Source organism: Sarcophilus harrisii, chromosome 2 (assembly GCF_902635505.1).
Source record: "Sarcophilus harrisii chromosome 2, mSarHar1.11, whole genome shotgun sequence".
Classification (NCBI taxonomy): domain Eukaryota; kingdom Metazoa; phylum Chordata; class Mammalia; order Dasyuromorphia; family Dasyuridae; genus Sarcophilus; species Sarcophilus harrisii.
The window spans coordinates 435,027,304-435,053,479 of NC_045427.1; positions in this window are offsets into that span (position 1 = coordinate 435,027,304).

Below are 26,176 nucleotides of genomic sequence, written 5' to 3' on the forward strand. Positions count from 1 at the left end.
ATCATCCAAAGTGGGGAACTGTTCTCAGATATGATATCTTAGGAGACTTAATGTCTAGAAATGAGAATTATTCATGGCTATTCTGGAAAGAACTGGGACAATGTAGATAAAGTTGAATTTTCAATTTTAGTTTAATGTTAAGGCTCTCAATATGTAGTTCTTGGACTCCAAGGGTCCTAAAGACCCTTTGCAGGGGTCCATGAGGTCAAATTAATTTTCATATGAATACCAAAATGACATTTTCATATTAAGATGCTCTTTGTGAGTATCTGTATGGGACTGATCTCTTCATGTTAGACTAGGCAATGCAGAAGCAGATACAAGAATCCAGGTGTCTTGTATTAAAGCAGATATCAAAAAAATGTGCCAAAATATGTAAAACAATGCTACTCTTTTCACCAAATTTTTTGTTTTGGAAAACATAGTTATCATAAAGTATTTATAGTTATAGTTATCATAAATTATGTTACTTCTGTTACCATGCAATTTTGTTATTTTAAATGAATTAATTACCATTTTAAGTTTTATCAGTTTTAATTTCTAATATGGTAAATATTGATACTTATGGCCCACATAAACAAAAGCTCTTTGGCATCTTTGATAAATTTTAAGAGTCTAAAGGGATATTGAGAACAAAAAATCTGAGAACTGCTTCTTAAATGTATTGTTCCTCATGTTATAAGTAATTGGGTGGAGGCAGATAGGAGGCTTCTAAATGAGGTGTAGGTACTTTCAAATGGGGAAAATGCCACTGTCATTCAAATTCTCCAATGCGGTTTTGATCATGACCCAGTTGCTGGTTGCTAAGCAGTCATTCAGATAGATGTGGAAAAGAGAAGAAAGAAGCAGAACCTTCATCTGTTGCATTGAAAGGACCTGAAGATCTTGCATATACATATGCTCAGCCAATATACTCTTTTTCTACCTCTAACCATAATAACTGACCTGAAAACTGAAGGGTTTGACTGCCCTTTCAATCATTCATCCTTCCCAAAGTGGTGGCGGCAGCAGTAATGATAACCATTATAATCTAGTGATTGGAGACAATAATAGTGGATATGGAGATTGTCATGGAGATGATAAAAACAATGTTATATCACATGCCCAGGACTATAGTAAGTGCTTAATAAATGCTTATTGCCTGCCTTGTCTGATACTAGTTTTCATGATGATGATGATGATGATGATGATGATGATGATGATATGGTGGTGGTGAGAGTGATAATACTGAAACCAATGATGGAAAAAATGAGGATGACAGTGGAAATGGGAGAGGTGATAATGTGATATTGGTTATGGTGATCATGGCACTGATGGTGATGAATGCCATGCTAACGTTATTGATGGTGATGATTTTGACAGTGATGACAATGTTAATGACAGGGATGATTGTGTTGACAGTTATGATAATGAAGATGTCAATGGGGACTCTGAAGATGATGTTGGTAATATTGGTAGGGGAATGCATGGTGATAATGATGGTCAATGTTAATGATGGTAGCAACAAGGACAAGGGTACTGATGTCAGTGATGGTACTGGTAGTAACTGGTAATCCTGAACAGTATGTCCATGTGGTCTTGGTTACTATATATTTCAAGCATAGAGACTTATATACTTAATAGCTAGATGATTGGATTGGGTCCCCATTTTTTCTCTCGTGCCCTGCAACCCATTTGCATTTAAATGCAATTGTTATTTTTCTGTTGTTTTTACTTAGGGAATTATTAAAAAATGAATTTTTCTATAGATTTATTTTAAGTATTAAAACATTCCATTTTATAATTAAATATTTTCAACAATTCAATTAAGCAACTGTCTATTAAGTACTTGCTACCTTTAAGGCCTTATTCTGAGTGATAGGGACATAAAGATAAAATACAAATAGGTTTTCTTGTCAAGGAGCTTACAATCTAATAATTCCACAGAAATATCTAATTTACATAGCACTACTGGGAAATGGTTGCCTGGGATTTCTGGCTTATTTCTGATAAGAATATTTCTAATAAGATCTGAAGACTGATCCTGACATCTCTAGCAGTCCATCCAGAAAAAGCATAAAAAATGGCATTATTATTATCAGCCTGCATAATTTACATGATTCTATTAGCTCATTCCATGTATTCAACCTTCGTAGTTAAAATGTTGACATCAGTAGTTGGGACAACTATGCCCAGCACTGGTATTGTGAATAATATAAGGTAATTCTGAATATCGATAGTGAAGTATTTTATATTAAGACATATTTATCTTGGCATAGAAATGGTGGATTATAGATGTGGAAAGAGACATATATGATTAGACAGATGGGATGGGGGGAAGGGAATTAAGAAGTGACAATGAGTATTATTGAAATATTTCCTGCAAATAAAATAGAACTAGTCAAAAAGATAAGAGAATTTGGGTCAGCTAGATGGTGCTCTGAAACCAGGATGGACCTGAGTTCAAATCTATCCTCAGACACTTAATACATTCTAGCTGTGTGACTCTGGGCAAGTCACTTGACCCCAATTTCTCTCAGGGGGAAAAAAAAAAAAAAAATAGAATTGGGATCCAGTTATTTATTTATTTTTATCAGTGTTTAATTTACTTTTCCAGTAACTCACTATGTAACCTTGGGGAAATCATTTTTCCATCTGAGTGATAGAAAGAATAGTAAAACTCTTATCTTAAAATGGTTTATTTGCACATGGATTGGTCTATTCTAAATATTGAACCACATTCTAGCCCTAATCTCTTAAATCTCTTTCAAGGAAAGTTGTTATGTTAATTGGAGTTGTCGCATTAGTTTATTTCCCCCATTTTCAGCATGATGGGAACAGTATCTAACATATGTATAGAGTGATTAACAGTTTGACAATTAGCATAGAAGACTGGGGAGAGTTCTAGACCTGTAACCAGGAGATATCAGGCTTCTGCTCTCAGTTCTGACCCTCACCATCTCTCTTTAACCCTCTAATCCCCAATTTCCTCATCAATAAAATGGGACCAGTAATACTTGGTGTTTTAAGAAAAGGACTTTTATTTAACGTTAAAAGACTACAGAGATGTAGGTTGTTATTATATGGTTACAAAGTACTGAACTGGCACACTTGGTCTCAAGATCAACTCTGTAAGGAGACAGGACTAGAATTACCTTTATTTTGTAGATAAGTAAGCTGAATTTCATGCTGCTAAAGGTTATAAGAGATGCCTTTTCAGACTACTGGGAGCCAAAGGACTAAACTTGGAGTCAAGAGCTAAGGTTCAGCTTTGCACTCACTCCTTGGATGACTGCTGTTGCAACTAAATCACAGGATGGATGGTCTCTGAGCTCGGGCAAGCACCAACAGGCTCAGACATGAATCCTTGCTTTGAATGGACTTTTTGTCACTAGACAATTTTGCCTCACTGTTACCAGTATGTCTTGCTATTGTTGCAATACTACACTATTTGACTCTTTGTCTAGCCACAAATATATGTCAAGATTCAGCCACACTACAGTAGGTTCCCTCAATTAAGGGTTAGCCCCTTGTCTTGGTTCCTCCTTGCTTGCAATTTTGATTATTAATTTTGAAATTAAAATGTTTGCGTTAAAACTGTCATCAGTTTTGTCTATGTTTGTGTCTTTGTAAAATGTAAATGTCTGTGTCGTGTTTGTGTACTTTGTAGATTTTGTTACCTTGAAAGATTTAAAATACAGCCAACCAAAAAAACAAAAGTAAAAACAAAAAACCCTCAAAACTTCTAAGGGCTGCTGCTAGAGTTTAGAACACTGGGAAAGATTAATGAACTTTCCTACTTGAAGCAATTGTCCCAGTAAACAGGATTAACTTCCACTTTAGGCTTTCCGAGAGAGATTAGGTTATGAAAAAAGAGACAGAAAGAAACCTACAAGACACTTTTTACTCCAGTAATTTCAATTTTTACCACATTGGATTAGCAGTAATAGTCAGATAATTAAAGTTTACAAAATCTCTAAAAACATTTTAGCAGATTAAGGAATTTGAAGATTTACCATTTTTTAAGATTGCAAGGGAGAACTTCTGGGACTTTTGATTCCAGAAACTCCCTGCCTTCCGAAATATCTTAGTAAGTTTAGGGTATTATAAAGGAAAAATATGAATTTAAATTTCATAAAGGTTAAAAGTAGATGGCACTTCCTTTGAAGATGGATAACTTTATTGTTCTAGAGCAATGAAGGAAAGCAGCTAGTTTGGAAGTAATCCCAGAGTAAAGAGAGAAAAAAAAAAGTAGATGAACAATTTGTACCTTATAGCCACCTCTTGGTAACCCTTCCTTGGCCATGAAAAGAGAATTCTATGATTCCTCCAGGCAAAAGTCCCCCTCCTTGTTAGTCCTTCTCATCCCAGATCAGATTACCAAATACAGATATTGAAAGAATGCTGGAAAAATGTAGAAAAATATGAATTACATTCCAGTTACAGAAATTTATTAGCTGTATTTTTTTTTTTTTTTTTTTGCTGAGGTAATTGGGGTTAAGACCATTGCCCAGGGTCACCCACTAGGAAGTGTTAAGTGTCTTGAGACCAAATTTGAACTCAAGTCCTCCTGAATTCAGGGTGTTCTATCCACTGAGCTACCTAGCTGTTCCTAGCTGTATAATCTTAAAGATTTATTATCTCTGCCCCAATTTCCTGATCTGTAAAGTGAAAAATATTCGTGGTACTTAGCTTCTAGAGTTGTTGTAATATTATAAAAAATATAATGATTATAAAGTGCTCAATACAGTGACTGGCTGATGCTAAGCACTATATTATTATATATTATATAATATATATGCATATTACTTTAATTGAATGCAGTTGTTTCATGCCTAATAACTAACATAGGTTAAAATAGGTTAAAATGCCAAAGGTAACAAGACTAATAATTTTTGTAAGGGATAATTTGGAAACACAATTGATGTCATCTGAAGTTTTGTTTCATGTTTTAAGCACATGATATTATTTATTATTATATTTCTAAATTCTCTTATATTGTGAAATTTGAGAAATCATTGTAACAGATATGTTGTTAGACAATGAAACTTTTAAATTTGATGTTGTTACACATAAATTGGGCTTTTAAAATGATGTGATAAAAATAAATATTTGAAAGCTGTTAAATATTCAATGAAATATTTTTGGTTATAAAACAAATAATGATAATAACAATAAATTTAATAGTGAATTTTCATTTGAAAATTCTTGGCTATTACAGAAGTGTATAGGGTGTTTTAAAGATGTAGCTTCAACATATTAATGATGAGTCAATGATGAGGAATTTGTTGCCTGTCTGAATCTCAGAATATGGGGAGTTTAATTTTTAAGTAAAAGATAAATGAAACGTTAACTGTAAGGGAAACATCAATAAAGTTATTCAAGCCCCAAGTAGTGGTTAGTGAAATTTTGCTATTTAAAGTAAATTTGTGGGATTGTAATTTACTATTGTTTTGAACTTTGATTACAGGGATAGTTGGTCTGAATTGTCATGAAACCAATAGTAGAAAATGGCATTGTTGCAGTCTGGGAACTGCTAAAAGTAGATGTCTGTGCCTGGGGAAAGTTTAGGGGATAATTTTGGCATGATCTAAGGCTAGATCTTTATGACTTTATTTCTACATTTTGCTATTTTCTTTCTGTAAAGAAATTTCCCCATGTGGTTAATCCTGAGCCTTGCTTTAAAGCAGTCTATGACTATATAATTGGTTGTCAGATATGACTCATGCCTGGAATCTTACAGAGGTAAGGGAATTTCTCCTTGCCCCCCATTAGGATATATGACAGTGTTATAACTATGCCTTTCTTTTTCCTTTCATAGAAAATTTCTATAATCAAGAAGTATTATAAATACAATACTAAATCTTTTAAATAATAGATTGATAGTGGACCACAAGTTTAATATTGAATTTTTCATTTGAAAATACTTGGCTATTTTGGAACCATATAGAGTGGTTAAAAAAATTAAGCGTATTAATGATGAATCAATAAGATAGGGATGATATCCTCCTGAGAGGAACTGATTAGACAAGAATAAGGCAAAGATGTAAAAAGTTTTCTAAATAAATGGAATAGTAAATTTTGAGAAAACAACAGAATTAGATTTTTCTCTAAGAACTATATACATATGCATTCATATGACTGGCTTCAAAACTTATCTGTCATGAAAATTCAGAATTTGAGTATGTAATACGTTCTCAAAATTAGATTAAAGATTTGTTAATTAAGGATTAAGTGGATTTGACACATAAATTGTATTGATAATGATAAAGAAAGTGAAATTATTTTTTCATTTTTAAGATATCTGTCTGATAATATTAAAGGGTAGAAGAGTTTATTTCACAATTGAACCCTTGTAAATATTTAAGGATTCTTATATCAAGGACAGGATTTAGGTAAGGATAGAAATAGCAATTGGTGTAGAAACATATTAGATTACAAAATTTATTAAGTTGTATTGTCAGAATTATCTAGGAACCTCTAGATCTGAAGTCATAGAAACAGACCCTTTTTCAGAACCTTTCTAAGAATAAAGCCTATTGTTCAAGCTGGAACTCAAAATGTATTGGTTACATGGACTTTGAGAATGGGTCACTAAAATTCATGTAAATCTGCTTTCTTAAAATTAGTCCATTGTGAACCCTTCAAGTAGTTTGATCTGAACCTGACAATGTAAATGTGTAATTATGGGAATAGTGAGAAAACCTATTATACTGTTTGAACCTAGTCCTCCGTGGCTGGAAAACTGCATCATCTCTATGTACTCTTTAGAGATGCTGATCAGAAACTCAGAATCCAAAGATTGATGCAAGAAGTTTTCTCACAGTTGTCAATCATTGTCTCTAAGGGCTCCTTCTGACTACTCCCAAAGCTGCCAAACTTTGGAATATGGACTCCTAGATCATCTGAAGAAAGCCCTCAGAAGCAGCTGAAACCCAGATGAGACAGCTGTCCCAACACTCTGAAAGAGGGTTGAGAATACTGACCTAGTTTTTTCTACTTTCCCAATTTCTTATGTGCCCAACTACTGGTGCCCTGGTTCAAGTGTATGTTGACATTCTTGACTCTCCCCCTCTTTTCTGCTAACAAGCAAATTATGACTAGACAAGACCTATTTAAGTTAACACTTTGTCCTGGCCCCACTGGCCTCATGGTTTATACCTGTCTCTCCTTGTTTGGCCAGAAATGTTGAGGTTCTTTCAGACTGTCTCCTTTTTGCTAAAAGAGGGAAATATCAAGATACTATTAGGATACACCCTGTTTTTCTGAGCTAAGACCCAGCAAGCAAGCTGTGCCCTGAATTAGGTGATCCCCTGTCAAGTGACCTGAACCACATACGCTGCTGCAGCTCCCAGCTATGCTAATCCTGGTTCTGCCCCCTAATGAACAAACATAAGGTTCAATGACCCTAAAGATTTGGAGACTGTTTGTTGTGGTCCAGCTGTGGACTTGGAGACTGTCCAATATTGAACCCAACAATGCTTATGTTGTAGTCAAGTTGTTTGTGGTTTTCACAATTAAAAACTCTATCCCTGATATAAGCAGGTGAGCCCACCTTCTTTGGAGAGAAGACTTTGCTTGCAAACTGTTTCCCTCATTTTGAAATTAAACTTCTTTTTGATTCTTGATTCTCCTGTCTCTAGCCTGCTGTATTTGGTTCTAGCCATTAGCAGATTAGAGGTCAGTTTGGTCCAGTTGGCCTGGGTTAATCATTTACCAGCTTCATCATCCTGGGCAAGTCATTTCACCAATCTTTACTTGTTGGCAAAATGAGGAGAGGTTAGCTAGGTGGTACAGGATCCTGGAGCTAGGTAGACCTGAGTTCAAATGTGGTCTTAGACACTTACTGGCAGTGTGACCCTGGGCTTTACCTTGTTAGCCCTAGGTTCCTTATTTGTAAAATGATCCAAAGAAGGAAAGAGCAAACCACTCTAATATCCCTGCCAAGAAAACCCCAAATGGGGTCATGAAGAGTAGGATATGACTGAACAAAAATAGCAAAAAAAAAAAAAAAAAAGAGGTAGGATGTGAGCTAGTTCAAAGAATTGTTGAGAGGAGAGTGCTTTGGAAATTCTAAAGTCACAGAAACATGCATTACTAATATTCTTTTTATTATTCTAAAGAGGAAATAAGATAATATGGAAAGGAGATGTTTAAAGACTGTTACACACATTGTGATTTTTAAAAATCATCTTCTGGGGAAGCAATAAACTGGGAAAACATTTTTATAGTTAAAGGTTCTGATAAAGGCCTCATTTCCAAAATATATAGAGAATTGACTCTTTAAGAAATCAAGCCATTCTCCAGTTGATAAATGATCAAAGGATATGAACAGACAATTTTCAGATGATGAAACTGAAACTATTTCTACTCATATGAAAGGGTGTTCCAAATCACTATTGATCAGAGAAATGCAAATTAAGACAACTCTGAGATACCACTACACACCTGTCAGATTGGCTAAGATGACAAGAAAAAATAATGATGAATGTAGGAGGGATGCGGGAAAACTGGGACACTGATGCATTGTTGGTGAAGTAGTGAACGAATCCAACCATTCTGGAGAGCAATCTGGAATTACGCCCAAAAAGTTATCAAACTGTGCATACCCTTTGATCCAGCAGTGCTACTACTGGGCTTATACCCCAAAGAAATCTTAAAGAAGGGAAAGGGACCTGAATGTGGCAGCCCTTTTTGTAGTGGCTAGAATCTGGAAATTGAATAGATGCCCATACTCAGAATGACTGAGTAAATTATGATGTATAAATGTTATGGAATATTATTGTTCTGTAAGAAATGACCAGCAGGATGAATATAGAGAGGCTTGGAGAGACTTACATGAACTGATGCTGAGTGAAATGAGCAGAACCAGGAGATCATTATATACTTCAACAACAATACTATATGAGGATCAATTCTGATGGAAGTGGATATCTTCGGTAATGAGAGGATCCAATTCAGTTCCAAGTGATCAGTAATGAACAGCTACACCCAGAGAAGGAATACTGGGAAATGAATGTGGACTCCTTGCATTTTTGTTTTTATTCCCAGATTATTTTTACCTTCTGAATCCAACTCTTCTTGTGCAACAAGAGAATTGTATAAATATGTACATATATATATTGTATTTAAGATGTACTTTAACATGTTTAACATGTATGAGACTGCCTGCCATCTAGGAGAGGTGAAGGGAAGGAAGGGAAAAGTTGGAAAAGAAGTGATTGAAAAGGTTCATTGTTGAAAAATTACCCATGCATATGCTCTATCAATAAAAAGCTATAATAAAAAAAATCATCTTCTGTATTAACCTTCAGCCTGACATTATAAAGGTATATCAGGCTAACAGGCCCAGGCTACTGAAAACTGGTCAGTACACACAAATGGTTTGTAATTTCAGGAATGGTGATCTATTATTATTCTTTGTCTCCACTGAAAGCAAGGAAAGAAAACATTAGCTCCTGTTGCATTGGAATGGTCAAGTTAGATTTAAAGAAGAACTTCCATCAAGTGAAGAAGATTAGTCAAAGAATGCTAAATGTGGAAGGAACTTTAATAGAACACAGAATATTAGAGCTATGTGGGCCTTTAAAATGTAAAATGTCAATGTTGGAAAGAAACTTAAAGGCAATTTGGTCCTTAATTTTACAGAATAGGAAATTGAAGCCCAGATATGGAAAGACACTTCACCAAGGCTATGTAGTGAATTAGTGTCAGGATAAATAATCCAGATCTCTTGATTTCTAATTCATTGTTGTTGTTTTTTCCCTTAGTCTATGATTGCATAAAGTTCCTTTTCCCAAGGATTACTGGGAATAAAATGGCCATCCATGATGATTGGTAATCGCGGCTTTGCATGGAAGCAGACAATGGATCATTGGACTGCATCCCTTCCTTGTAGAAGAGTCAATGATTCTGTTTAAGATTTGAAAAAGCATGGAAGTGATCCTAGAAGATCAATTAAGGACAGTTTTGTCACCCGGTTGTGCCCAGTATTTTTCCCCCTTCCCCTTTCATTTTTGAACAGGAGAAGGCCAGGACAGGAAGGGTAGCCCCTGCTAACACAGCACCTGTCAGGACATAGCTGGGCCAGGGATGCCAGCCAGTTCATTAGGTCCACAGTGGACTGCCCAGCCAGAAAGGCAGAAGCAGAAACAAGCCAAGTAAGGACACAGAGGGAGTAAGAGAAGAGAGTGCCAGAGAACAAGACAGAAGCCTTCTCCATCCAATACCCATCTTTACTTCAAGATTGGTCTAGCTAGCACAAGAGCTTCTTGAGCACAGAACTACAAGACAGAAGAAGCCATTTGCCTTAGAACTCATACATCATTTGTATTTTTATTTAACTAATGACAAAAAATGGCTGAGCCTGGGAGGTCTACCAGTTACAAAGACTCACTATGGTTGTCCCACCCCACTATGGATTCTTGATTTCTTCTTCTGACTGAACCTACTTATCCCCGGAATCAGTCCCATTCCTAGTACCAGATTGACCCCTGATTTCCAACAATCACAATGCAAGCCTATCTCTTGGACACATGGTGAACCTTGTAGACAAGTAGAAAAGAACATATCTTCTTCTTTGGAGACAGAATTCAGGGTAAAAGTGGCCCCAGTAAAAGTGGGTCAAAATCACTCTTTTCATTTACAAAGACTAGCATGTCACCCCAAAATGCAATGGTGTAGACCCTATCTTTTTACTTCTAGAATCCCTACATTCTTTCTGCTTCAGAAGTTAAGCCTCAAAAATCTGGTCACTTTCTGTAGGAGGCTACAATAGCATTTGTGATCTCTTCCTCAAAGAGCTTGGCAAAGTAAAAAGAGACATTTTGAACAACAGACTTATAGAATCCCAGAATTTGTAAAGTTGAAAAGGACTTTAGGAGAAGAGCCATCCCCTCCATCCAACCCATGCCTAAAAAGAGATCTATACTATAACATGGCAGACATATAATTGTCTCGTCTCTAATTAAAGACCTTCAGTGATGTTGCTCAGTCTACTTTCAGAGGGCTTGGATTGCTGGGAAGCCTTTCCTAACATCAAGCCTAAACTGGCTACTTTAGTTCTTCCATCCATGATATCTGGTTCTGCCTCATAAGGCTAAACATAATAACTCTAATTCCTCTTCTAAAACTTGAATACAATTATCATTTTCCTGAGTTTTTTGCTCCACTTCCTTCTTCCACTTCTAGAGTTTTCTTCCTTCTTCCTTCCCTTCTCTCATTCCCTCCCTTCCCTTCCTTCCTCCCTTCCCTCCCTCCCTCCTCCCTCCCTTCCTTTCTTTCTTCCTTCCTTTCTTCCTTCCTTCTTTCCTTCCTCAGCATACAGTGGGATCATAGCCTCTTAATCCTAGAAGATGTAACTCTCTTATGGCTCAAGATCATATTAGCTTTTTTGGGATACTTACAAATCTTTTTTTTATACAGATTGTGCTTAGCAATGTTTCTCCCACCTGGGTGACCTTTCTGTTCAGTTTCCTTATCTATAAAATGAAAGAGTTGGATTGCATCTGTAGAAATGGTCCAATTCTAAATCAATACTTATATGGTTTTGTATTTGTATAATCAGTTTCCTGAACCCAAGTGAAAGATGTTATCTTTATCTCTATTAAGTTTCATTTTGTTAGATTCTACCCAATGATCTGTTCAAGTCATTTTAAAATTTTAATTTTGTCACCCAAGGGGTTAACTTTCCTTTCCATCTTTACACCATTTGCCTATGTTACCTGACATGATGTAAAGACATCCAACTCTCTTGCTACCTCTCTAATTTTTGTGGAGTAATATTGGCTTTCCTCAATTTCCTCCTCTATAAAATAAAGGAGTTGCACTTGATGACCAATTTTAATATTGTTGATCTTGAATTCCAATGTCTCTTTTCTATCAGAGATTAGGTGATTATGAGAATAGAAAGCCAGAGAAGAAGAAGGGGAGAAGTTGGAAAGTCTACAATCTAATCTAATAACAACCCCTTCTTTTTTTTTTTTTTTTTTTTTTTTTTTTTTGCAAAGCACTTGCTTGTTGATATTCTCATTTGATCTTCTTATCACCTGTGTGAAAATGCAGAGAAGGGATTAATAATCCCATTTTACAGGTTGGGCTGAAGTTGAAGCCCAGAAAAGGAAGTAATTTACTTAAGATGCACAGTTAGTGACAGTCTAGATTTGAAACCAGGTTTCCTAAAACTTAACTCAGTATTTTCTTGTCTGGGCTATCCTGAGGTGATCACACACTAAAATTCGACTCCTTCTCCTGGGGATAAAAGGTTCTGACTTTCCTTTCCTGCTTGAGAATCCTCTTACACTCTCCTAATATACCTTTAGTTTTCCTGACTCTGCTCTTGTTTCATCCACTCAAACAGTCTTCCCTCCTTAGTTCTCTTAGTTCCCTCCTTAGTTCTGCTTAGCTGTCTTTGAAGGTTAAGTTTAGTCTCTTCCAGTGCCTACCTTTGTCACTTAGGTCCTATAAGGATACCTTTTCCCCGTGGAATCTTTCAGCCTTGACTGCTCTGCTCATTGGACTAGCCTAAGCCCAGGATTTGGAGCAATTCAATATGAACCAGTTATTGTGTCCTTTTTAGTTCCTGATAGTAGATTTTACAAGTTAGAAGATCCTAGTATATGAGAGGCAACATGATATAGCTGAAAGAACGTGGGATCTGATGTCAAGAAGGCATGGGATTGAATCTTTCATCAGATGATAGTTGGCCACATGAACATTGGTAAATTGCATAACGTTTTCAAGCCCCAGTTTCATCGTCTATAAAATGAGCATGATGATAGTTCCTATTGTAAGATAGCTGTGAGAAGCAAACCTAAACCTGATGCAAATAAATTCCCTGAGGACCAGAGAAAGCAAAAGACCTAAAATGTTTGGAAAATTTGAAGCACTATATGGAAATCAGTTATCATTAGAGCTAGAAGGAAACTTTGGGATAATCTGGTCCAATCTTGTCATTTTGTAGATGAGAAAATCGACATCAGAGAAAGAAATGTTTTACATATCTTATTAATCATATGAGTAGTAAGATCTGGCATAAGCATCAGTGCATCAAATGTGAAGACTATTAGGAGGCAGGTCAGTAGGTGAATGGGAGTAATAGAGAAAGGATGAGAGATGGGAGAAATAAGGGTTAAAGGAATGGGGTTTATTTAACCATCAAGAATATGTGTTGCATGAAGGTCTATTTGATCTTGGTTTTACCATTAGTCTGTTGTTTGACCTTATTGAACAAGTCACTTTCCATCTTTTTCCATAGTTTGCTTTTCTTTAAAATGAAGAATGAAGAGTTGATATGCTCAAAAGGCTATAAAACTGTGTATACCCTAGGACCCAGCAATACCAATACTAGGTATGTATCCCAAAGAGATTTACAAAAAAGGGGGAAAGAGCCTATTTGTACAAAAATATAGCAGCTCTTTTAGAGTTGCAAACAATTGGAAATTGAAGGGATGTCCATCAAATGGGGAATGGCTGAACAAGTTGTGGTATATGATTGTAATGGAATATTATAATAGAATTGTAGCACAATAGCGCTACAAGAAATGACAGACAAGATGTTTTCAGAAAAACCTGGAGAGATTTATATTAAATGATGAACAGTGAAATGAGCAGAACCAGGAGAATGGTGCATATTATAACAGCAATTCCTCTTATTATCAACTGTGAATAGCTTAGCGATTCTCAGCAATACTATGATCCAAGACAATTCTGAAGAAATCATAATGAAAAATATTATTGATGGAGTCTGAATGTAAATCAAAGCATACTATTTTTCACTTTATTTTTTCAGTTTTTTTCTTTCTTAGGGAGATTTTTCTCAACATGATTAACATGGTAATATATTTTGTTGTACATGTACAACCTATATAAAATCACTTATCATCTCAGTGAGGGAGGAGGTGTGGGAGGGAGAGAGAAAAATTGGAATTCAAAATTTTAAAAAATTAATGTTAAAAAATTATCTTTACTCAAAGGATATGAACAGAAATTTTCAGATGAAGAAATTAAAGCCATCTTTGGTCATATGAAAAAATCACTATTGATTAGAGAAATGCAAGTTAAAACAACTCTGAGGTACTACCTCATATCTCTCAGATTGGATGAGATGACAGGAAAAGATAATGATAAATGGTGGAAAAACCAGAATACTACTACATTTTTGGTGGAGTTGTAAAGTGATACAGCCATTCTGAAGCTATAGCCATTTGCAACTATGCCCAAAGGGCTATCAAACTATGCATTCTCTTTTTTTTTTTTTTTTTATTGGTCTATATTTTATTTCCACCAAACTGCTTTACAGTTTTCCCAGAAATTTTTACCAAATAGAGTTCTTATCCCAAAGCTTATGTTTATCTTTTTTTTTTTTTAATTTAATAGCCTTTTATTTACAGGATATATACATGGGTAACTTTACAGCATTAACAATTGCCAAACCTCTTGTTCCAATTTTTCACCTCTTACCCTCCACCCCTCCCTAGATGGCAGGATGACCAGTAGATGTTAAATATATTAAAATATAACTTAGATACACAATAAGTATACATGACCAAAACATTATTTTGCTGTACAAAAAGAATCAGACTCTGAATTATTGTACAATTAGCTAGTGAAGGAAATCAGAAATGCATGTGTGCATAAATATAGGGATTGGGAATTTGATGTAATGGTTTTTAGTCATCTCCCAGAGTTATTTTTCTGGGCATAGCTAGTTCAGTTCATTACTGCTCCATTAGAAATGATTTGGTTGATCTCGTTGCTGAGGATGGCCTGATCCATCAGAACTGGTCATCATCTAGTATTGTTGTTGAAGTATATAATGATCTCCTGGTCCTGCTCATTTCCTCAGCATCAGTTCGTGTAAGTCTCTCAGGCCTTTCTGAAATCATCCTGTTGGTCATTTCTTACAGAACAGTAATATTCCATAATTTTCATATACCACAATTTATTCAGCCATTCTCAACTGATGGACATCCATTCAGTTTCCAGTTTCTACCACTACAAAAGGGCTGCCACAAACATTCGTGCACATACAGGTCCCTTTCCCTTCTTTATAATCTCTTTGGGATATAATCCCAGTAGTAACACTGCTGGGTCAAAGGGTATGCATAGTTTGATAACTTTTTGAGCATAGTTCCAAACTACTCTCCAAAACGGTTGGATTCGTTCACAACTCCACCAACAATTATGCATTCTCTTTGATCCAGCAGTGCCATTACTGGATCTTTATCCCAAAGAAATCATAAAAGAGGGAAAAGGACTCACATATGTTTTGTGATGGCAAAGAATTGGAATTTGAGTATTATGCCCATCAATTGGAGAATGACTGAATAGATTGTGGTATATAAAAGTAATGGAATATTATTGTTCTATAAAAAATGATAAAGAAGTTGATTTTAGAAAGGCCTGAAAAGATTTACATGAATTGATGCTGAGCAAAACAAGCAGAACCAGAAAACACTGTGCACAGCATAGCAAGATTGTTCCATGATCAACAATGATAGATTTGGTTCTTCTCAGATTTTCAGTGATCCAGGGCAATCCCAATAAACTTTAGATGAAAAGTACTATCTGCATCTAGAGAGAGATTTATGGAGATGGAATGTAAATCAATACATGATATGTTCACTCCCCCCCTTTTTTGTTTTTGTTTTTCTCTTTCATTGTTTTTCCCCTTTTGTTCTGATTTTTCTCTCTTAATGTGATTCATACGGAAATATGTGAAAAAAAAAAGAATGTACCTGTATGGCCAAAAGAAAAATGTTTTTACATGTAACTGGGAAAACAAAATATTATTTAATAAGTAAATAGAGTGAAGAATTGAAACTACATGACCCCTAATAACCATTAAGCTATATAACTCTGTAGACTCATAGCAGACCAGGGCTAGAGTGGGTCCTGGGAAAGGTTGGAGGGGATCCTGCCCCAGAAACAGAAGAAGAGAATTCTAAGCTTATGATGCTTCTTGGTCTCAAAAATTGTCCAGGAATTGAGCAGCGCCAGGCCACAAGGGGCCTGAGTAGAGAGAGAGCTATGTGGGCTGGGTGCCCAGCACCTGGCACTGCCTAAAGCTGCTCTCGGTGTCCATGAACACCCACTCCACTGCTAAGAAAAAGATCTACCTCCCAGAGGTCTCCCCCCGCTCATGTCCCATCTCCACCTGCTGACATTGGGGCAGCCGTCACATTCAGGCCCCAGCTATTGTGTCACCCAGGCTCGGGTGGGCACACCTGGTGCTTGCCCCCAGCTTGCAGCACCTCAGCGAGCCTGCTGGCTGCCTTGATTTAAGAGCTGCTGTTTCCCAGGCGGAGGGACTGCTTGCTCAGTCTGTGAGGTTGTCCCCTTTAAAACACACCAGCTGGGACTATGTTGTCTGCAACTGAAGCTTGGAGAGGAGGGGTTGGGGGTAGGATGGAAGGCCTGGAGCTACTTTGTTCCCCTGTTCCTCTCTTTTCCCATGACATAGACTGGGTACAGGAAATGGCTCTTTCTTTGCCCAGAGACATTGCCATTGGTTTTGTGGGAGTGGGATATCAAGGATCACCTTGTCTAGCCTATACCTGAAAAGGAATCCTCTCTGCAAAGACCTCCAACGTATGGGGAACACATAAGCACCAGAGAGACACCTTATATTTTAAACAATCTTAACAATTAGAAATATTTTCCCTAGGGATAGCTAGATGGTGTAGTGGATAGAGGTCTTGGAGGACCTGAGTTCAAATGTGATCTCAGACACTTAAAACTTTTGAGCTTAGTGACCCTGGGCAAGTCACTTAACAGCAATTACCTCAAAAAAAAAAAAAAAGAAATATTTTCCTTCTATTAGCCTCTCTATGACTTTTACCACTACTCCTGTTTCCGCTTTGTAGGGTTAAGCAGAGCAGATCTAACTTTTTCCAGAGTCCTTCAAATGTTTGAAGATGATGATTTACCTGAACCAGTCCTCTTATGACATTGTCTCTGGATATTCCTCAGTTGTTCAATGTCTTTCTAAAAAAAAAAAAAAATATATATATATATATATATATATATATATATATATAACACTAAAAACTGAACCTCTGGTTTTGCAGAGGTGGATGGTGAAAATATTTTTGCATGTATTTGGAAAAAAATAGAATATTCTTTCCAAAAACGGGGCCTCTAGTTTGAAACACAATACTACAGATTTGGTCTGATCAGTGCAAGGAACAATGGGACTATGGTTCCAGCCAGCCCTGGGCACTCACACTTGAATCAGCTGGCTTTTCTGCTTCTGGGATAAGAAATCTGAGGGTCAGGACTTTATTGTTCCTTAGTCTATCCTGAATCTCATTGCTACATCTATAGCTCTCCTCCCATCCCACCCCCCCATCCAGTTTCTCCATATACAGGTTCAGCTGCTGTGGGGTCTCTCTCCAAGATCATGCTTCAGTTCCTTTCACCTCACTCTTCCTCCCATTCTATTAAGGTTTCTTAACCTATTTCTGAGTCATAGACTTCTTTGACATTCTGTTGAAGCCTATGGACCCCTTCTCAGAATAATGTTTTTAAATAATCAGAATAAAACACACAGGTTTACAAAGGAAACATTGTACTGAAATAATTATCAGAATACTAAAAAAAAAAAAAAAAAAAAAAAAAAGTCCACTGACCTCAGAATAAGAATTTGCTTTAGATGCTATCCCATCTGCCTTCCAACTCTAATGTTCTGTGTTCTAAGATCCCTTCCAGCTTGCATAGAGGTTCTATGGATCAGAGACTGGGGGGATTTGGGTGCATTCTGGCAAAAAAAAAAAAACAAAACATTAGTATGCAAAACATATGCAAATCACATGCAAAACAGCATGTTTCATGCTAATTTAAAGAAAGGAGAGCAGGACCGTTTTGGGTAATAGGGCAGCAGCCCTGGTCCTTGGGCATTGGCAGACACAGCTCCTTCTTTTCATTATTCTGATTGCGGCCATAAATCCTAGGCTTGGCTCTCACCCCTCTCAGCCTTTTCCAAGGAGCCATCCCAGGTTCCCCTGCACTCAGGCTGTTTCTGTCTCTCTCCCTTAACCTATAGGATCATAGATATAAAATTGGGAAAAAACCTTATAGGATATCTATTTTAAACCTTTCACTATAGATGAGTAAACAAAGGCAAGAAAAGTAAAGCACCTTATCCAAATAAGCTTCCATCAGGACTTGAATTTAGATTTTTTGGAATAAGAAGCATCTTGAAATCAGAAAATTCTGAGTTTCAACACTCAACCACTGTCTGTCTCAGTTTCCTCAATTGTACAATGGGGATAATAATAGCACCTTCCTTGAAGGATTGTTGTGAGGATAAAAATGAGATAATATTTCTAAATGAGCTAATATTTTTCAAAAGTGCTTGGTGAAGTTCTGATAACATTGTAAGCATTATAGAAATTATTTTCCCCCTTTTTTTTCTCCCCCAAACTAGAAATCTTTCCACTGTACCATTCTTTCTCCTTATCAACTATATTATTCTACTCTCCTTCAAGATCGGGAAAGTGAGCTCAGAAAAATTACATGACTTGCTCAGGGTCACACAGCTTGTAAATAAATGGTTGGAAGGCAGATTTAAATCTAAGTCTTGCTGGTCTCAAGCCAACTTTTCCTGGTCTTCTCATTATATCATATTATCCCCCTGAAGTCAGTGTCCCATCTCTATAGGTCAGTTTTGTTGAAGATTTTGTCAAGAGGTTAACTAAATATCTTCTGAAGTTCCTTTCAGCTTTGAGATTCTGTGAATCAGAGTCATAAGTGGCCAATTCATATTTGATCTGACTCAGTCTCTAGATTCTGGAGGCCTGACATTCCTTTCCCATAATTCAGAATTCAGAAACAGAAATGAGCACTGGAGTGTGATCCTGACTATGGAGGAGTCTTCTAATTCCAACTGGCTTGTGGGTGGATGTATCTGAGGGTCAGCATATGGCTTAAGGGTGATTGTGTATTTTTCTTGTCCTGGTAGCTCCAAAATCTGGATACTATTAGGTAGAATATAATAGATAAATTATTTTAATAGAGTTAAACTAATAAAACATTATATCTGCATTTAAATCTTGGCTCTACCACTGAATCCCTTCTGTGTGATATTGGACAAATCATTTTCTCTGGGCCTCAGGTTCACTAAACCTGGGATGTGAAAGTTGGGTTTAGATGATGTTTGAAGTCTTTCCAATGATAACACTGTATGATTCTATTTTAAGACTCTGCATATCTTTTTTTTTTAAATCCTTTAACAGTGTTTTATTAATGTCTCTTATTTACATTGCTGTCACTTCCCAGTAATTGCCCACCCCCCCATCCTCATAGAATCTTCTCTTGTAACAAGTAGCATTAAGTTAAAAAGAAAAATCAACATTTGGATAAATCTGAGAATATATGCATTATTTTCTATTTTTTATAGTCCATCATCACTAACAGACAGGAGAGAAGCATGCTTCAATATCAGTCCTTAGGGATCATGATTGATTACTGCCTTCATCAGTTTTAGTCTTTTAGCATTGTTCTCTTTTACATTATTATGGTTATGGTATAAATTGGGCTCCAGATTCTATTTATTTCACTCAGCATCAATTTATACAAGATTTCCTAAGTTACCCTGATTTGTTCATCTTGCTTATTTTTCATTGCACTATAATATTGCATACCACAATTTTTCAGACATTTGCTACCCAAAAAAAGGAATGTTATAATATTTTTTTAATTAGACCTTTCCTTTTATCTTTGCCTTCCTTAGGGGTAAATGCCTGGGAGTGGTATCATTGAGTCAAGTGATGATACAGTTGTAACATTACATTCCATATTGCAATGGTCCTTTAAGCTCTTATATTCCAGAGTTAGATATTCTGTGACTTTTTGAGGCGAAGTGATTTGTTCAAAGTAAAAGAGAATTACTAATAGAGTCAAAACGATTACCCTAGTTTCCTAACTCAAAAATCTTATTGGTTTATATTCTTGTTCTATATTCTATAGTTCTAGAACTATATTTTAGTTATGTTCTTGTCTCTAGAACTATAGAACTATAAATCCAAGTATGGGGCAAACAAAGCAGAAGGATGATGACTCTTCAACTTAAACTATATCGTAGAAATGAATGGAACTTGATGCAGAAAATCCAGCAAAGTGTCTAAAAAGGTAAATAGAAGAAGATTGGGGAAGGGGAAGGGAGATTGGCCCAGGTATGAAGTCTGGGTAGTGGGAGGGTGGTAGTTCTAGTTCGTTCTGTAGAGGTGGTGACTGGGACTAGAGAATAAGGCTCCTCCCCTTAGCATTTATCCACCAATGAGAAGAAAACGTTCTGACCACGCCCTCGGAAGCTGCTTCTTCCCAGTCTTCTCCATCCTTTCTTGGAAGCCTTAGCTAACGGGCTATGAGCCTCAAAGCCTCATTCTGGGCCGGCTAGCATGTCCCCATGAGCTGCGATTATGTCTAATTATATAATATATAATGCTCAATACTATTCTGAAGAGGATCAATAGTCAAATGTCAGTCGTTGTCCAATTCCCTCTTTTGAGTGTTAATATTAGGAAGAATCTGAGATTTAGGGTTAAAACTGCCGGGCTCTGAGGGGGGAACAATATAAGAGGGTAGGGAGAGGGAGCCCTAGAGCTCGTCTTTCCTCCAGTTTCTTTCTGCCCTTTAGATTCAGAAGCCCTCCATCTTCTATTCGCATTAAAGACACCAACTCTTCTGGGTTTTCTTCGTTGGCTGGCCCCGTTCCTTTGCACTCTCTTTGGCGGCCATGGCCCAGTCCCGAGCAAGGAGGCAGTTGGCCATGAGCGCCCGTGGCCGCTCCTGGGAGTTCTTTCTCTCTTCCACCTCCTATCCCTCCCCGTCTCTTCCCCAGCTATGTCCTTGTCTGGGTCGCTCTGGACAACTTGCAGCCAGAGGATCAAATTAACTTTTGCGGACTTCATTGCGCCCCTCCTCCTCTCTCCCCGGGGCCGCCCCCCTTTTTCACTTCTCTCCCACCATACTGTTCCCCCACTTCTCCTCCCCCTTCCAATCCTTATTGGGCAATTAATCTTCGCACCTCGGCCGCCAGCCGCCCATTGTGCTCTGGTGAATGGGGGCAGCTCGGAGCGCCGGCCCGGCAGGGCAGGGCTGCGGGTGTGCGCGCGGTGATAAGGCGCAGCACAAAGTCCCCCAGAGCGCTGAGCTGACGGCGTGGCCTTTGTGAGCCCGTCAGCGGAGACACGGGCCGGGAGCTCACCCTCCCTTCCCCACCTCCCCTCACTGCCAGGCTCGGTCCATCTGTTTGCGCCTCTCAATCCCCCGGGGCTTGGGGGGAGGGCGGAGGCTGAGAGGTGGAAAAGGGAGAGGGAGAGAGACAAGCTTGTTCCCAGCTCCCGGGCAGGGCTCCAGGTACCCCGGGCCCCGTCGTGCCTACTCGCCATCCAATTAAATAACGACTTTAAAGGAAAGGTTGATCACAGAGCAGGCTCTGTATTGGGAAATGATGTTACAACCAACCAAGCCAGAAGAGACTATCGACCTTCAATTGAAAGAATCACATTAGTTCTGCAAGAGATCCTAGAGATCAACTGTTCCAATACAGAGCCCAGGGGTGTAACAAATGATTTCAGAGTCCCTAAGTAGCACCGTTTTAGGGTTCTGACAATTACTGGCCATATGAGTATGTACACTGAATAAGATCGTAGGCTCATCTCTCTGGGTCTCAATTTTCCTCATCTGTTAAATGGGGTTAACCATCATTGCATCTCTCATAGAGTTGTTGTTTGGTTGTGTCTGTCTCTGTGACTCCATTTAGGTTTGCAGGTTGGTTTTTTTTTTGGGGGGGGGAGGAAGAGAGGAAGGCAAAGATACTGAAGTGGTTTTCCATTTCCTTCTCCAGTTATGAAAATTGCGGCAAACAGGACTCAATGACTTGCCCAGTGTCACACAGCTAGTAAGTGTCTGAAGCTAGATTTGCACTCAGGAAGATGAGTCTTCCTGATTCCAGACCCAACTCTCCATTTACTGTGCCACCTACTTGGCCCCTCATAGACTTTAGGACCTTTAGATCAATATATAAGTTATTTTACAGAAGACCAAATGATTTTGGAGCATGCAAATGGCTTTATCAAGGACATACAATTCTTCTGATTCAAAATCCAAGAGCATTCTCCTCTCCTCATCCCAAACCCTCTTTCCTGTAGTTTAATAAGGCCCAGTCCACCTGACACCCTAAGGTGTCCGTAAGGATCAGAGAGCATCCTGGGTCCATCATCTTGCCAGGGAAGGGGAGAAGGCTGGACAGAGCTAGGTTACTTCAAGGATTAGAAAAGAGCTAAAAGAGGACTCCGTGAAGAGAGAGAACTATGAATCACGGGGTTGCCCAGCAGGAGGGAGGTTGTGATAAGGTCCCTGGATTAGCTGAGAGTCCTGAAACAGTCCTTGGATAATAATGATACCTACTATGTTGTGTTGGAGAGAAAAGCCCTTGAGCCCAGAGGCCAGAAAGGAAGAGAAATAAAAACACAGACATGCTATATGTCAGATGTTTGTTTGACAATGCAGTCCAGCCTTCTGGAATTGGCACCATTGCTAGTTATGGGTTCTCAGAAAGCCTTTGAAGATGGACAGTTTCAGAATCTGGCTTTACTGAGCTCGTGTATTTATAAACAGTTCTTTATCTGCAAGCTGAAAGCTGAGGCATAGCATAAGGGAATCCCCAAGCTTCTATTCTCACTGCTGCCTATTTCAGCACTTAGATCAGGTGTAGTTTGAAATGTTTAAATGAGGAGACTTGTTGAAATCTATTTTTAAGACCCCTTTCAACTCTGACATTTCATGCTTTAGGATCTGTCTAGCTCTAACATCCCGTGTTTAAACATCCTATGTTTTAAGTTTTTTTCCAATTCTTCTTTTATGAGTGTTGGTGCTGGTAATGGTGGTGATGTGTGTGTGTTTGTGGTTAAAGTAGCAACAGATTCTAAGTCACAGAGGACTTCTTTTTGTAACTTTTTCTATGATCTTCAGAACTGGTCCCCACGACCTTCTCACCTTCCCCAGGGTAATCAGGAAACAGTTGCCTTCCCTTCCTCCCAACATTCTCCCTCCCACTCCCATCCCTCAAAATGGCCTGGATCTGTGTTTTTAAGTTAAAACAACAGACTGACTGCTCCCAGAAGCTCATCTTTCTGAGGTAAAACAGATTGTTAGACAAAGAGCAAGGACAAAAGCAAAGAGCCATGGTCACCCTGAGGGGGTTGGGGGTGGGAGGACAGAGAATCCTGCAGATGCTCTCAGCCCTGCCCAGCTTGGGATTCACTGGAGCAAAGGAGGGTAGATTAAAAGCTGGAAAGGACATTAGAGATCGTTTAATTCATCTCCCTTGATTTTGTGGATAAGCCCTTTGAAAGAAACTCTTAGAAGTTGTGGCTTGACCAAAGTCACACAGGCAGTAAAAAAAAAAAAAAAAAAGCTGAGATTTGAACCCAATTCCTCTGATTCAAAGCAAGTCCTTTCTCCATGATATTCTGTAGTCTGGTCCTTCTAGGAAGAACCCACTCAGTCCTCGTGAGATGAGATTCAGCCTGTTTTTTTTTTTGTTTTTTTTTTCTTTCCTATGTAGCTGGAGTGATGACAATAGCTCAGTATGATGTAATGGAAAGAATACCAGATTTGGAATCAGTGGACCTGGGCTTAAGTCCAGCTGCTGCTACTTATTAACTGTATGACATTGAGCAGGTCATTTCCATTCTCTGCTCCTCAGTTTCTGCGTTGGTAAAATGTAACTAAGGTTTTGTTTTTTTTTTTTTTTTTTCTTCCAGATTCCAATATCTCTTACCAGCTGAAAATGATCTCTTTAAATTTTTTCAGGGACATTTTATTTGGATTACTTCTCAGCCACCATCACATTTTCATTGTACATGTTACTACCCACCCATCCTGTAGAATGTAACCTGCCTACATTTTTACTACAACATTTTTAATATTCGGTGCCTAGCATAATGCCTTCTATACAGCAGGTGCTTAGCAAATATTTGTTAAATTGAATTTCACATTTCTTTATCAGAGCTGGTGTGCAAGTAGTATTCTCCAAACTTCACAAAGAGGAAATATAAATCTCAAAGAAAGGAATGTATTGCTTTAAGGTTACATGAGATTGTGAGAGACTGGTGGGCTTTGAATTCTAGCCTAGTGATCTATAGGCTAGGGTGCTACCTCAGTTAATTTCTTTGTCTTTCTAATTGATACTTCAGGGCAAAGTAGTAGTTGAATATTATTACTTAATTTAAGACAAACCATGTATACTTATTGTGTATCTAAGTTATATTTTAATATATTTTAACATCTACTGGTCATCCTGACATTTAGGGAGGGGTGGGGTAAGAGGTGAAAAATTGGAACAAGAGGTTTGGCAATTGTTAATGCTGTAAAGTTACCTATGTATATATCCTGTAAATAAAAGGCTATTAAATTAAAAAAATAAAAAATAAATACATATTGATGAAAAAAAAAAAAAAAAAAAAAAAGAAAAAAAAATAATTTAAGACAAACTACCCAACTACTGCAGGTCTTTAACTCGATCTGCATTCTGGTAGTCTCTTCTTAAAGACCCAGCTTCTCTGCATGGCAGGCTATTCTAGCCAAACTTTTGTTCCTTTGTGTTCGGCTCCCATTCCCTTGTCTCAACCTTACCATCTTTGGTCATCATTCCTCCTACTTGATGACTGCCTCTCTTGAAACACTATTTCAAGAAAACCACAGCTTTGCTTTACTTTATTTCACTAACTCCCTCACAATCCCTCACCCAAGTGCCTATACTCTTGCCTATACTACTAGCTGCTATCTTCCTATTCCCCCCTCCAGTTCTGGAACTATGAACCATGATCAAATCACCTCTCCCATTGTTCCTGGATAGGACGTGTCATTCTACCTTCCTTCACGTGACATCATAGTAACTTTTTGGTCAGATGTGCCTCTTGTGGACACCACTTTCCCAAGAATGTTGTTTTCCCTATTAGAATGTAAGTTCTTTTTTTTTTTTTTTTTTTTTTAATAGCCTTTAATTTACAGGATATATATACATGGTAACTTTACAGCATTAACAATTGCCAAACCTCTTGTTCCAATTTTCACCTCTTACCCCACCCCCACCTCCCTAAATGGCAGGATGACCAGTAGATGTTAAATATATTAAAATATAACTTAGATACACAATAAGTATACATGACCACAACATTATTTTGCTGTACAAAAAGAATCAGACTCTGAATTATTGTACAATTAGCTTGTGAAGGAAATCAAAGATGCAGGTGTGCATAAATATAGGGACTGGGAATTCAATGTAGTGGTTTTAGTCATCTCCCAGAGTTCTTTTTCTGGGTATAGCTAGTTCAGTTCATTACTGCTCCATTAGAAATGATTTGGTTGATCTCGTTGCTGAGGATGGCCTGATCCATCAGGACTGGTCATCATCTAGTATTGTTGTTGAAGTATATAATGATCTCCTGGTCCTGCTCATTTCACTTAGCATCAGTTCGTGTAAGTCTCTCAGGCCTTTCTGAAATCATCCTGTTGGTCATTTCTTACAGAACAGTAATATTCCATAATTTTCATATACCACAATTTATTCAGCCATTCTCAACTGATGGACATCCATTCAGTTTCAGTTTCTAGCCACTACAAAAGGGCTGCCACAAACATTCGTGCACATCAGGTCCCTTTCCCTTCTTTATAATCTCTTTGGGATATAATCCCAGTAGTAACACTGCTGGATCAAAGGGTATGCACAGTTTGATACCTTTTTGAGCATAGTTCAAACTACTCTCCAAAATGGTTGGATTCGTTCACAACTCCACCAACAATGAATCAATGTCCAGTTTTCCACATCCCTCCAACAATCATCATTATTTTTCCTGTCATCTTAGCCAATCTGACAGGTGTGTAGTAGTATCTTAGAGTTGTCTTAATTTGCATTTCTCTGATTAATAATGACTTGGAGCATCTTTTCATATGACTAGAAATATTTTCAATTTCTTCATCTGAGAATTGTCTGTTCATATCCTTTGACCATTTTTCAATTGGAGAATGGCTTGATTTTTTATAAATTAGAGTTAATTCTCTATATATTTTGGAAATGAGGCCTTTATCAGAACCTTTGACTGTAAAAATATTTTCCCAGTTTATTGCTTCCCTTCTAATCTTGTCTGCATTAGTTTTGTTTGTACAAAAACTTTTCAGTTTGGTATAA